Below are 13,489 nucleotides of genomic sequence, written 5' to 3' on the forward strand. Positions count from 1 at the left end.
GTCGTCGGTTGTCGTCGGTCGTCTTCGACGGTCTTCGTCGTCGTTGGTCGTCATCAGTCGTCGTCGGTCGTCGTCGGTCTTCGTGGACGGTCTTTGTCATCGTCGGTCGTTGTCGGTTGTCCTCGGTCTTCATGGACGGTCTTCATTGTCGTTGGTGGTCGTCGTCGGTTGTCGTCAGTCTTCCTGGACGGTCTTCATCATTGTTGGTGGTCGTCGTCGGTCGTCGTCGGTCTTCCTGGACGGTCTTCATCGTCGTTGGTGGTCGTCATCGTTCGTCGTCGGTCTTCATGGACGGTCTTCATCGTCGTTGGTCGTCGTCGTCGGTCTTCGTGGACGGTCTTCATCGTTGGTCGTCATCGGTCGTCATCGGTCGTTGTTGGTCTTCATGGACGGTCTTCATCGTCATCGGTCGTCGTCACTTGTTGGTAGTCGTCGGTCGTCGTCGGTCATCGTCGTCGGTTGTCTTCGACAGTCTTCGTCGTCGTCGGTCGCCGTCATCGTCGGTCGTCTTCGGCAGTCTTCGTCATCGTCGGTCGCTGTCGGTCGTCGGCAGTCATCGTCGGTCTTTGTGGACTGTCTTCATTGTCGTCATCATTGGTTGTTGGTCGTCGTCGGTCGTCGGTGGTCATCGTCATCGTCGTCAGTCGTCGGTCGTCGGTGGTCATCGTCATCGTCATCAGTCGTCGGTCGTCGGTCGTCGTCGGTCATCGTCATCGTCGTCGGTCATCGACGGTCGTCGTCGGTCATCGTCATTGGTCGTTGCTTGTCGTCGTTGGTCTTTGTCATCATCGTCATTGGTCGTCGCTGGTCGTAGTCGGTCGTTGTTGTTGGTCGTCGTTGGTCGTCGGTCGTCGTTGGTCGTCGTCAGTCTTCGTGGACGGTCTTCGTTGTCGTTGGTTGTCGTTGGTCGTCGTTGGTCATCATCGTCGGTCATCGTCGTCGGTCGTTGTCGGTCGTCATCGGTCTTTGTGGACAGTTGTCGTCAACTGTTGTCGTCTTTGTGGACGGTCGTTGTTGTGGACGGTCTTCGATGACGGTTGTCGTCGTCATGGACGGTCATCGTCATCAACGGTCGTTGTAGTCATTGATCGTCATCGATGGTCGTCGTCGTGATGGATGATCGTTGTTGTCAGTCATTGTCGTCGGGCGGCGGCGGCATCGACGGGTGGCAGCGTCATCAGTGGGCTTCGACGGACATCATCGTCGACAGTCGTCATCGATGGTCATCGTCGGGCATCGTCATCGTCGGGCATCGTCGTCGTCGGGCATCGTTGACGGTCATCGTCAGGCATCATCTTTGTCAGTCGTCGTCATCGGTCGTTGACATCGGGCATCTGCGTTGGGCGTCAGCATTGGAGCGTCGACGGATGTCGGCGTCGTTGACGACCGGCATCATCGGGTGTTGTCATCGGGCTTCGATGTCATCGGGGGGCATCGTCGGGCGTCATCGGGCTTCGTCATCGTCATTGGGCAGTGTCGATGGTCGTCGTTGTCGTTGATGGTCGTCGTCGAATGTCGTCGTCGTAGTCCTTCGTAGTTGACCGTCGTTGCGGTTGACTTTCGTCATTGTCATTGACCATCATCCTCGACCTTTTTTGTCATCGTCATTGTCGTCGTCATTGTTGTCGTCGATCGTCGTTGTCATCATCAAATGTTGTCGTCTTTGATTGTTGTTGTCGCTGTCGACCGTTATCGTTGAACGTTGTCGTCATCTTCAACCGCTGTCGTCGGCATCATCATTGTTGAGCGTTGGCGTCAGCATCATTGTTGACCGTCGTCGTGGATTGTCGTGGTTGACCATTGTCGGCATTGATCGTTGTTGTCATCGTCGTTGACCGTCTTCCTCGTTGTTGACCTTCATCGTTATCATCGACCATCTTCCTCAACTGTTCTTGTCATCGTCGTCGTTGTCGACCATTGTCATCGTAGTCATTGACCGTCGTCATTGTCAACCGTTGTCATCAACGTTTTCGTTGTCGTCGTTGTCGTCGTTCATCATCGACCGTTGTTGTTGTCGTCAAACAACGTTGTCGTTCAATAGCAGCAGCGGGCATCATCCTCGTTGTCGTCATCGAGCGTCGTCGTTGTCGTTGATTCTCATCGACCGTCATCAACCATTGCTGTCATCCATCATTGCTTGTCCTCTACAGTTGTCGCCGTCGACAGTTGTCACCTGTCATCGTCATCATCACCCATTGTCACCGATTGTTGCTGTCGTCGACCATCATCGTCGTCGTTGTCGTCGTCGACCGTCATCGGCCGTTGTTGACTGTCGTCATCGTCCGTCGTCGTCAAATGTCGTCATCGTAGTCCATCGTCAACAACCATATTCGTCATGGACCATCATCGTCGTTGCTGACTGTCACCATCATCGACTGTTGTCGTAGTCATTGTCGTCGTCCGCCGTTGATGTCAGTATTAATGTCAGATGTCAGATTAATGCTCAAAATAGCCTCCATGGTTATACACTGATTCTTATTTTCGTGGTGCTCAAAGCACCAAGACACTTAGGTAGCTTGCTGTAGTTACAATAGGCCAAAGAAACAATGCTGAAACGATCTTCGTGGGTCAGTCTGAACCTTTGCTGGATATAATGCCTTAAGGCATGGATGATGACCTGGTGCAAGCTGCCATGTCTGGTGCTGCTGTGGGCAAGCATGCTTGGACCACCAGCTACTGCTGCTTCTTGAAAAGAGCACTTCAGCCGTGGCACCAGGAAGGTCGCTCCTAGGAAGCTCCAGCCAGGCGTGCTCAAGGAATAGATGTGACAGCCACTTGAATAAAAGCACCAGCTGGAGTTTTCTGGAGTAACCAAGGACAATTACTCATATGTACAGACAGAGGTTTTAAAAAATGCAGTGCCTGCCGCAACAAGGCCCCCCCAGTTTAGGGAGTGACAGCTACTCTGCAGTGATGTGGATGGATGCACTGGGAGGAATCCATATTTTATTGCAATGGATTGCCTTTCTGATAGCCATAAAGAATACTTCAGACCAGAGGCAAACCGTTCAGTACGAGTGGTATAAGTGTTAACGTTTGTTTTCAAGGCAGGTATTCCTGTAGGTGGCAAATAAACACAATTCCCATTCAAAGGAAATCAGGTTTTATTAAAAAGCAGAAAAGTCCAGGTTGCTCCCTCTGCTTGCTTACTAATCTATTCTCAGTGCAAAAGAACTTAAAGCACTGAAACATCACAAGAAGTAAACAAAAACTAGCAAGGTGAAATACTTAAGCGAGAGAGGAAGTTTTTTGTAATATAAACGGAATGTTTGATGTTATAAACTCAAAACCAGCAGCTTGTTAACATAGCAAATGTATTGCATTACATCAAGTGATGCTAGCTATAAAATATCTAATGTTCTGAATTTCAAATGTACTATTTTTATTGCATAGCTGTTCCCTGTAAAGACAAAGGTAGCAATTCCTGATTTTTTTGTTCTGTTGCTCCCTCAAAATGCAGTCAGTATTCTGCAAAATAAAGCAAAACAGTTGATGTTCAGAATATGCTGCACTTAAATAACTGCAAGCTGATATTTGGAAAAAGGCATGGGATGCTAGCTTTTTGAAACTCCTATTTACTGCATTTATTGAGCTTCTAATGAAGCTGTTTAATTAGATGAATTTAATATACACATAGCTTAGTATAGGACACAATTTGTAACAACAAAGTCCCTGCAAACCTTATCATGCTGAGCAGTTAAGGCATGTGATGATGGAGGCCTCCAACAGGAAGGTTAGCAGAACATGATAAGAGAGAATTTACTCAAGTAAAATTTAACATGTAACTGCTGGGCGATGTGTTCAGTATCCCTGCAGTGGTTATCTGTATAAAGACCTATTACAGACTTTTTATGCAGATAGATTGCTTTATCCTTAAGGAATATTGAAAAATGTCTAGCTGGCAATCATGCTACGCTGGATTTGTGGCCTAAATCTTCAGCCTGATGTTAGGATCATTCTACATTAAAGCTACTCATGCCATATTGTGGAGAGCATATGTAATGTCTTATGGTGTTGATCAGACTAGGATTATTTCCATGGAAGCTTTACCTTTACTATCTTGCACATCAGTAGTAGTTTGACGGAAATAAAATGAGGGCATCTGCAAGAGAATGCATGTGTTAGAGAATACTTACCTTTGTCAAAAGACATGAAAATGGTTCATGTTTATAGTTTTCTGCCCCAGAGTCAGAATTTCCCTGGAATTCCACTTGCAAACTTTTATTTGTGTGATAAAATTTAATCATCTGGTAAATCCTGTTGTCTTCAGTTACTTCAAATGTGTATGTTAGGCAGGTACCTCATGTTTTGTGAGCCTTGATTGCTCACCCTTATTCATGCCAGTGAACGGAAAGACAAGACAATTATCTCTCTAATTTGATTCATAGAAACTGTGAGCAAAGTCTTGGGTGTTGCAGCTTCTTTCGCCTGTGAGGAAATCTTAGAGAGTGTCAAGGAAGGAGTGGCCTCAGCAGCTCAAGAGTTTTCTGACATATCCTCAAGGAGCCAGGACGTTGATGCTGAGGAGTCAGGGCAAACTTCAGAAGGTGCAAGAGTACAGCTGGGTCTGAAATGTTTTGTCTCTGAAAAGCACTAATGGCTGTTTGCACTGAACTATCTGCAAGAGCATGCAGAAATCGAGTGATGCAATGTGGCTGCTGGCAATGACTGTGTTTGGCATCATACTGTCAGCAGAAAATTTAATTTTTAAATTATATGCCATGCAGTAGAAGTAGGTATTGCTAAGTTGGACCATGGGGGTGTTTTGAGCTCAGTGCCCTGCTAAGGGGCTAGGTGTAAAGTTCATTAAGAACAAGAAATTCTCCCTTGTGCTGCATGTGATGTAACACTTTTTTTTTTAACATCTGACTTAATTTGAAAGATATAATTTTCTTAAATTGCATTGCTGTAAAGAAAAATATAGATACTGATATTTATGAACATTACAGCATTTCAATGAAGGTATAAACAATCTTATATTCCTATTGAAGTTGAAAAATATAATTAAACGCAAAGATGATGTTTGTTAACATCATCATTGTGGAGATTTTCAAAGGAGTTTAGAAGTTTGGCCTCTAAATTCTTTTACAATAAGCATTAAAAGGCTAAAAGGAGAAGTGTCTGTATGTGTAATATGTCTTTGTAAATTGTATCCCTTTAGTTCAAAGGATCCTTTCGACTAAAGGAAACAAGTTACTCGACTATTTGTTGTTGAGTGAGTTGTTTCCAATGTCTCTCATTGGTGTTTTGTCTCCATTTCCAGTTTCTGTGGAGGAGAAGACACCTGAAGAAGTTGCTACGGAACCCTAAAGGTACACACTACAATTGCAACATGTGGTTTCCCGTTCTTCACCTTTCTTTTTTTTCTCAGTTAGTGGCAATTGCAGCATGTGGTAAGTCTTCACGTGCTCTCTGATGCTGAATTTGTATTTCTGCTCCCAACAAGTATGCTGCGAAAAAGAACTGAAGTATTTCTTATTGTTTGGGAGCCATTGCTGGCATCTTGTAAAGGCTAGAGGCCAAACCATTTATTTATGGCTTTATCTTAGTCCCATGCAAACTGGATAAAGACCCAAGAGTTGTAGCTTTCTTCTAGGCAAAAATTGTTCTTTGGACGTTGGTTTAAATTATATAGATACTCTTCTCTTGTTATCCTCAGTGTAAGCATGGTGAAGTTGTAACCTTCTGGACTGGGGTTTTTTTGAGACAGTTTTCATTATTACTCTCTCTGCACTTTTAGTTTGTGCTAATGAAAAATACTGAATATAATATTCTTAAAATTTTGCTAGTATCTCGCTCAGTTGGCTTTATTACTTTATAGAATAAAAAACTTTGCCCACAATAATCTTACTATTTTGCTATTCCCGTGACTCCCCTTTCCAAAATGGACTGTAGGATGGGGATAGAAAACTGAGGGGATAGAAAGTTTGGTTGAAATGTGAACCTGAATCTTGGTATATGCTTAACTAGAAAGTTAAGCATATAAACCTCCCAGGCCAGGAATTCTCAAAATTATTTGCTGCTAGTTAACAATTCATACACTAATTCTTGGAGCAGCAGCACAAGAGGAGAAGGAAACGGAGCAAAGAAAGTTATTTTGCATTGCATCCTCAAAATGTATGTTCTAAATACACTTCTACAACCTTATCATTATGCTTTGTCTCCTTTGCAAATGCATGGTTGCTTATTCCATCATCTACTGCAATATAAAATAAGATCACAGAATCACAGAATCCCAGGTTGGAAGGGACCTCAGGGATCATCTAGTCCAACCTTTCTAGGAAGAGCACAGTCTAGACAAGATGGCCTAGCACCCTGTCCAGACAACTCTTGAAGGTGTCCAGTGTGGTCAAGTCAGCCACTTCCCTGGGGAGATTATTCCAATGGTGACTGTCCTCACTGTGAAAAATTTCCCTCCCATGTTCAATTGGAATCTCCCCAAGAGCAACTGGTGTCCATTACCCCTTGTCGTCTCCATGTGACTCTGTGTAAAAAGGGAGTCTCCATCTTCTTTGTAGCTACCCCTTAAGTCCTGGTACATGGTGATGAGATCCCCTCTAAACCTGCTTTTCTCAAGGCTGAACAAACCCAGCTCTCCCAGCCTATCCTCATACGGCAGACTTCCCAGTCCTTTGATCATCATGGTGGCCCTTCTCTGGACCCCTCCCAGCCTGTCCACATCCTTTTTGTATAGCGTGGACCAGAACTGTACCCAGTACTCCAGGCGTGGCCTGACCAGATAATGCCTCTTATCTTCTTGTCATAAAAGGTAAATTTTGTTTTTAAACTTCACGATATTTTTCCATGTTGTTTCAGCATTCAAAACTAAGAAAAAAATTAAAGCAAAGCCAATCCTACAATTCTAAAATAATTTACAAAATGCTAGTGTAAGATATATTCCTCTACCAAATAGAGTTTTTTTGTGTTACTGGGAATAACGGTGTGAAAGGGAACAGCTATTTATTGAATGTGAGTGAGACGTGCAGGAAAGTTGCAAGACTGTGCCTCTCAAAGCTGTGGTTTTGTTCAAAGTGAAAGCTAAGGGCACCTGAGGATATCACATCAGAAAAATAAGTTCCCAAGAAATTATCTCCACTCTGGGACAAGTAAATGCAGTGATACAGAGAAAGCAATAGAGTTAGGAATATCTATTTTCCCCCATAAACATCTTGCAACCCTAAAAATTGTTGAGTTGTTATTCCAGATTTCGATTTAGGCAACAAATACCCAGTATATCCGATCCAATTAATGAAGGCAGAGACGGTAACTGAGAGGGGTGGGAGTGGGAGGGAAGGCAAGCTGTGGGAAGCGCCTTTGATGGAACAAATTGAAAATAGGTGAAAAATAGATGCATCTGCTGCCAGAATGTGCATCTACTGCATTCTGCTTAAACTGCTTGGGCTCTTTTTGAAAAAAAAAAAGTCTTTTCATGAATATAGCATCACAAAGTTACAAAGAGACTCCCTTACTACATTCTGATTCAGTGTGGTTGTCAAAAAAAATAAAAGAAATGTTTATCAAACATTTTACTACTTAGCGCTGGAAGATTGAAAGCCGGGCTGACTTTCTCTGATTTACAAGCCAAGAGCATTCATTCCCAGTTATGAAATAACTAGTTTTTGGGGTTTTTTTTAGCGTGTGTATTGATTGTAAGCACTTAGGGTATGGATCTTACCTTTCAGTCTGCATTAAATTATATTTCTGGGGGAATTCAAAGAAAAAAAAAATCAAAAGAATGTTGATGTGAGAATCAAATTAGTATCCAGTTCACTTTTTAAAAAATACCAATTATTTGGTGAAGGGATAGTAGTAGTATTAATGGATAACATCCTCAGATGAAGCCTTGAATTCATGCTGAGAGCATGCCTGAGTAAGAATATACTATTATTTCCCTTTCTTTTCAGAGGACAGCAATTCTTCTGTGTGTGGCTGTTGGCCCCAAATTCACACTGCTGTGAAGCCACCTATATCACTAATCTCAGCAAACACAACTGGTTTACCTCATGCCTGAAATTAAGCAAATAAATATTAGTATAAGGCTTAGCAGAATGCATCCAGCTCACAGGGGAATTAATTTATTCCTGAGCAATACATCTGAAGATGAGGGATTCCTTGAAGTTGGGCTCTGGTGGTGGCAGCAGAGCAAGTTTTCACAAGCCAACAGATAAGCGTGATTTACGCAGCAGTAGTGTTTATATGCTGTAATTCACTTACCTGATAACCTGCAGTCAAGTTTACAGTTTGCTTTGAAGTTTTGCAAAGAAAAAGACCTGACTCATAAGTCTGTTGCTAAACATCATGTATTGTTGCTTCCTCTAAACCAGATTCATTTGTCTTTTTCCCAGTAAGCAGTGCTGAAGTCTTTGAAAAGTTTAATGGAAATATTTGTGGCAATCAACCAGCTGATTCCTGTGTGAAACCTCATACTCTTCCTTAGAGTCATAAAAGAAATTATGCAGTTTGTCATACCACAGAGTGCTCATTAGGACTAGTATTCATTGCTGCAACAGATGACCTATTTAAGTTGGCTAGAGACACTTCTGTCATTAACATCTCTGCCTTAGAAAGTAGCATCCAGTAGTAACCGTCAAAGCACCACCCAGCGTATAATAAGTACACGTGCTAAGAGAAGCATTAGACTGAACTGAAACCATGTCAGGTGAACTCGTTGTTGGTCTTTGTTCTCTCATTATGTACACTGATTTCTCACTTTTGGTCCAAACTGTGGTGCATAATTATACTATTGTAACATTCCATGCTAAGTAAAAGGTTTTAACTAAGTTAAAACCTTATAAAAATTACCTGTTAGTATTTTTAAATTGGGTCACAGGGAACCTAACAACTTTGTTTGCTCCCAGGTTTGGATCTGCAATTCTAAGCACAGGACATTTAGCTGTACAAGATCTGATTTTCCCCCCTGCATAAACATTTCAGATGCTACCCTTCCTTGCACAATACTATCCAGGAAGAAACATTTTAAGGCTCCTGCTTTGAGAACAAAACCCATTTTCAAGTAGTAGCAATAGGTACTTCATAGCATGAAAATAAAAATAACACCGGTTGAAGTTATCATCATTAATCAAAAGCAGTGGCTCCTACCTTTGCGGTGCTGGGCCCTCTTTCTACCAAACCTTACCCATCTTGCTGTAGTCTTCCTGTGTTGTTCTGTTGTAGCCGTGACATGCAGCAATGGCATAACAACACAGAGGTTTGAGAGAACACTCTTGTACCAATCCCGAGCAATTTACAGTATGGTAAAGCCCCTCTCTGAGTGCTCACAGATGGCCAGGAAAATTCCTGTGGAAGGTTATGCCACAGGTGTTCAACTGGACAAAGAATCTTAGGGACTAATAAAGAACAGAATAGCTAAATAATCTTGTCTTGTTAGTGTTATCTTAATAATATTAAAGATCTATAATGAATAATGGATTTGCATGACACTGTTCTCCTGTCCCTCCGTTGTGCTGTGGGTATGTGCATGAGTGTGCCTCTACTACACATTTTTTTCTGAGCCCCACACCTGCTAAAAAGCATTACAGCATCATAGAATGGTGGTAATTCTAAACCAGGGCCAAATACGGTATATTAAACACAATTTATACAGAAGGTGTGAATTATAAGGTATATCTGACTACTTTCTCTTCAAGCAGAACTTTGGAAAGATGTTGAAAGTGAAATTACAGCACAAAGCAACACCTGCTCCTTCCCCCATTGTAAAGGAAATGATAGTAGTGTTCCAGCAAAAATATAGCCTGTTGCCCCTGTACTTGCTTTGGAATAACGCAGAGGCAAAATCAGGCTCCTAAGCTTCAAGAAGCCATACCACTGCCTTCCGCTTAAAGGATAAAGCCACTGTGATTTTTGCAGACAAAGCCACTGGAATAAGTGTCTTTGATGTTTTGGTGGATGAGAATCTGTATTTATTTATCTGGTAGATTAAACATCCTGTGATGGATACTCTTAAATGTTCCATTTCCTCATTTTCACTAATTCCCAGTGAAAGAAATTATTTCTAATTTCTGCAGCTGGCAGTAAGGTTTCCAAAATTTGCTTTGCTGAATGTCTGTTTATCTCTGGAACTGCTCGGGTACATGGCAAAATATATTAGCCCTTGGGACCAGATGCCTGAACAACTGAAGCAGAGCCTATGATGTGCGTTCCAAAGCTTTCAGTCTTTCTGATTTCAAAAAATGTAAGAGTCCCAGGGTAGCCTGTACGTATGCTTTGTTTCAGAGAGCCTCTTTTTTTTTTTTAAAAAAAGAGACTACTCTTGAAAGCCAAAGGAACTGGGAATATATTATAAACTCAGGCTGTGATGACATGCAGCACAGCATGGTCTGCTTCAGCACTTGATTACCCTAGATTAACAACAGAGACACTTTGCAATTTGCAGAGGGTTGCTCTTCAAAATAAGTAACCAATAACTGCATGCAGAATGCCTTGTTGCTGAATCTGAAATTCTTTGTCTCACTTGTTTAGGTGGCCCCTAGCCATCATTGATCGCTTTTATCAATCAGTCACATTAGTACTGAGTCTAATTACCACGTAGATGAGTATTTTTCTGCCCTTCAACCCAAGAAAAGTCAATTTTTGGGTTGCTACACAAAGGCTGTGGATGGACCATGGAAAATGGTGAAAGAGTATTGGCTCCTTACAGAGAACAAGATCACAGCAGAGAGCAGACATAATGCAAGTCTAAAGGAGATGGGGGAAAAGGTTTGTTCTTGACAATACACTTCAATGCTCAGAGTAAAGCCTGAGATTGCCGAATTTGTCCAACTTTAAACTGCTCATCTGCAGTCAGCAAGTGTCTGCAAAAGCAGCTGGCAAAGCATTTCACCCATCTCTGGCACTAGCTCATGTGAAGGATGACAGCCTGTTGCTGCTAGCAGCAATTCACTGAGCTGAAATGCTGGAGACAGGCGAAGGCAAACTAACAGTTTCAGTTTTACTCTTTGCCTGTGTTGATGTCAATATAGAATTTCCATTTTATTTTCATTTGCTTCTTAAAGCATAAGACAATTACTGAAAAAGATCATTCAAACTTCAAGCTGGTACTCAAAATCTGGAAAATCTGAGAGTGAAATACTTTAACCAAGTGTCTCTGCAGCAAGCTTTGATGATGTAACAAAATACTATTTTTTATCTGTTTTTCTGGAAGAAAAACAACCCCAAAAAACCCCAAACAAAGCCAAGAACTGAAGCTGTGCTTTTTTCCCCACCTGTTGGTCTCTGTCCTTGCCTCTCCATCATAAATTTTGAGCCAACTAGCCAACCCCAACTTCTGTTTTACCAGAGAGGTGGGAAGGACACAAAGTTCCTACCAGCTGAGAGACAAGGAGAAGATCAGGATATTATTTTGCTGTGTTTGCCAGCAGGTGAGCAAATGCATATATATGATGCAGCTGAGTAGTACTTTGGTGGCTGTAATTAGCTCTGCTTTCACAGAGCGCTGCTATGTAGACAGCTCCACTCCTGGGGAGCGTATTTCTTGGTTATATGCTTTACTCTTGCCCTGCCCACCTGCTGCAAAAGATAGGAGGTGCACAGGATGATGTAAATAAGGTCTACCCCAGGGTGATAGGCATCACTGTGGCTAAATGGATTCTTCTGCATTCTTGTCCTTACTCCTTTGGAATGCTGTGGGAGACGTTGCCTCCTCTGACTTTACTGGGATGGGAAGAAGGGCTAAAACTGGAGGTTTCTGTGCTGGTGTTGTTCCTGCCACTTGCTTGGATTACAGGTAATTAAACAGGTGGTTAAAATGGCATGATTTGCTTAGCAGTTTAGCTATCTGCAAATGTTTCCTGTTTACTCTTGATGTGTTCCCAAACCCAAATGATTGCTTGAGCAAGCTCTGAAAGGCTGTTTGTGATTGATGTTCACTAGCTCCTCTATAACAAACAAATGGGAAACTTCTGCAGAATAGAAGACTCCTCTTCATGTGCTCTGTTAATTACTTGTATCAGCTTCATGTGCAGATTCAGTGTCTCTTAATTACCTAAAAATATGGCTTAAGTGATAGTTTTCTGTATTTTAAACCTTCATGACTTAATGATCTTTCAGAAGATGTATGTGTGAGCTCTGCTTGCATCCTTGGAAAAGTGTTATACGTTGCTATATTTTCTGTGCTTTGCCTCAGAATGTTGGGCTGCCTGTACTTTGTCTTCTCAGTTTGGCACTGACAGCAGTGTACAAGCCAATTAAATTTAAGGGGGAAATATAGAGAATAAGTGGAAGAAGAGAGACAGTAATATGTATCAAGACCATACTTCCTCTTTCTCTTTCCCTCTCTGTAATTAAACTAAATTACTGAAGTCTGTGGAGATTCATTGATCACCTTCCCATAATGTGATTTATTGATTAAAATAAAAAAAAATCCTGTTGTCTTTCTTCCTGCGTAAGGCTATTTTCTTTCTCAGTAGTTACTGGGAAATGTTATTCTCCAGTCAGGGCTAATTGAGAATTAACTATTGGGCAACATGCACTCACATTATCAAGCAGAAGAGGGCACTAAATCAAAAGCAGTATTATTACTAAAACCTAGAGCAGAGAAAGAATTGCCCAACTCCAAAACCTGGAGCTGAACAATACAGGAAGAAATTAATAATGTATGCTTTTCTCCACTGGAGAAAATGGGCTTCTTTTTTTTTTTTTAAAGTTTAATTGTGGTTTGGAGAAAGTCCAAATCATACAGATCCTTTTCATTCCACTGTTGCAGTAAGTGACTAATTTCCAATGCAAAGTATTTGGTGCTGAGGCTGTTAAAATACGAGAGGAGCCAAACCTGGAGCAACTGTTCAAGGCCTGACAGTTCTTGCCAATGGGAGCACAATGTGGCTGGATGTGAATGTCTTTGTTTCCATGTCAATGATTAATGAAGTTTTATAAAATCAAAATCGCTGCAGTCTTGCTCCTTTTCACTTATTACAAGTATCAGCAGCAGACAAAGGTTACACAAAGGATTCAGTCCCGGTTTTAAAGAAAGAGAGAAGGACTTTGAAGCGTGTGAAGTTGTTACTTTATGAGAAAAACCTTAATGGCTGATTTCCACACCCTGCCTGTTTGCTTTCAGCACGTCTCTCCTCACAATCTTGTCTTCCATACCAGTTCTGAGAGCCTCACTCAGGCGCCAGCCGCATAAAGACATTTACTAACTGCAGAGCTTGAATGTTCCTAAATGACAAGTAGTTTCTAATGCTGAAATAATATGCTATGAAATATAAATTTGTCTTTGAGGACAATTGATATCTCATTTTCTTTAAAGCAAAACAGTTTAAAAGAAATTAGAGAGTCTCTGTAAGAAATTTCTTCTCACAAAACAAGACAGTTTCCAGATGGTTTTCCTATATCAGAAAGGCCCCGTGTAAGCATTTTGTTTTCTGCTACGTCTAAATTAAGAAAATCAACATGCCATATACATCCCATGTACTTTTTGAGTGAAAATGAGGTAAAGTCCTCTTTCACACTTATTCTACCTTTCAATATT

General features: G+C 41.9%; 1 long non-coding RNA gene across 2 annotated transcripts; it reads left to right on the forward strand.

Moving 5' to 3' along the window:
• The first annotated feature begins 1,248 nt into the window (after positions 1 to 1,248).
• LOC135313165 (uncharacterized) lies at positions 1,249 to 12,393 on the forward strand. Of its 2 annotated transcripts, XR_010372781.1 has the most exons (4): positions 1,249 to 4,547; positions 5,264 to 5,312; positions 6,695 to 6,769; positions 7,905 to 10,473. It is a non-coding gene; the product is annotated as an uncharacterized LOC135313165 (long non-coding RNA). The 2 variants fall into 2 exon arrangements; XR_010372782.1 differs by lacking the exons at positions 6,695 to 6,769; positions 7,905 to 10,473 and adding an exon at positions 10,480 to 12,393.
• Positions 12,394 to 13,489: the final 1,096 nt, after the last annotated feature.

This window comes from Phalacrocorax carbo, chromosome 4 (genome assembly GCF_963921805.1).
Source record: "Phalacrocorax carbo chromosome 4, bPhaCar2.1, whole genome shotgun sequence".
NCBI lineage: Eukaryota > Metazoa > Chordata > Aves > Suliformes > Phalacrocoracidae > Phalacrocorax > Phalacrocorax carbo.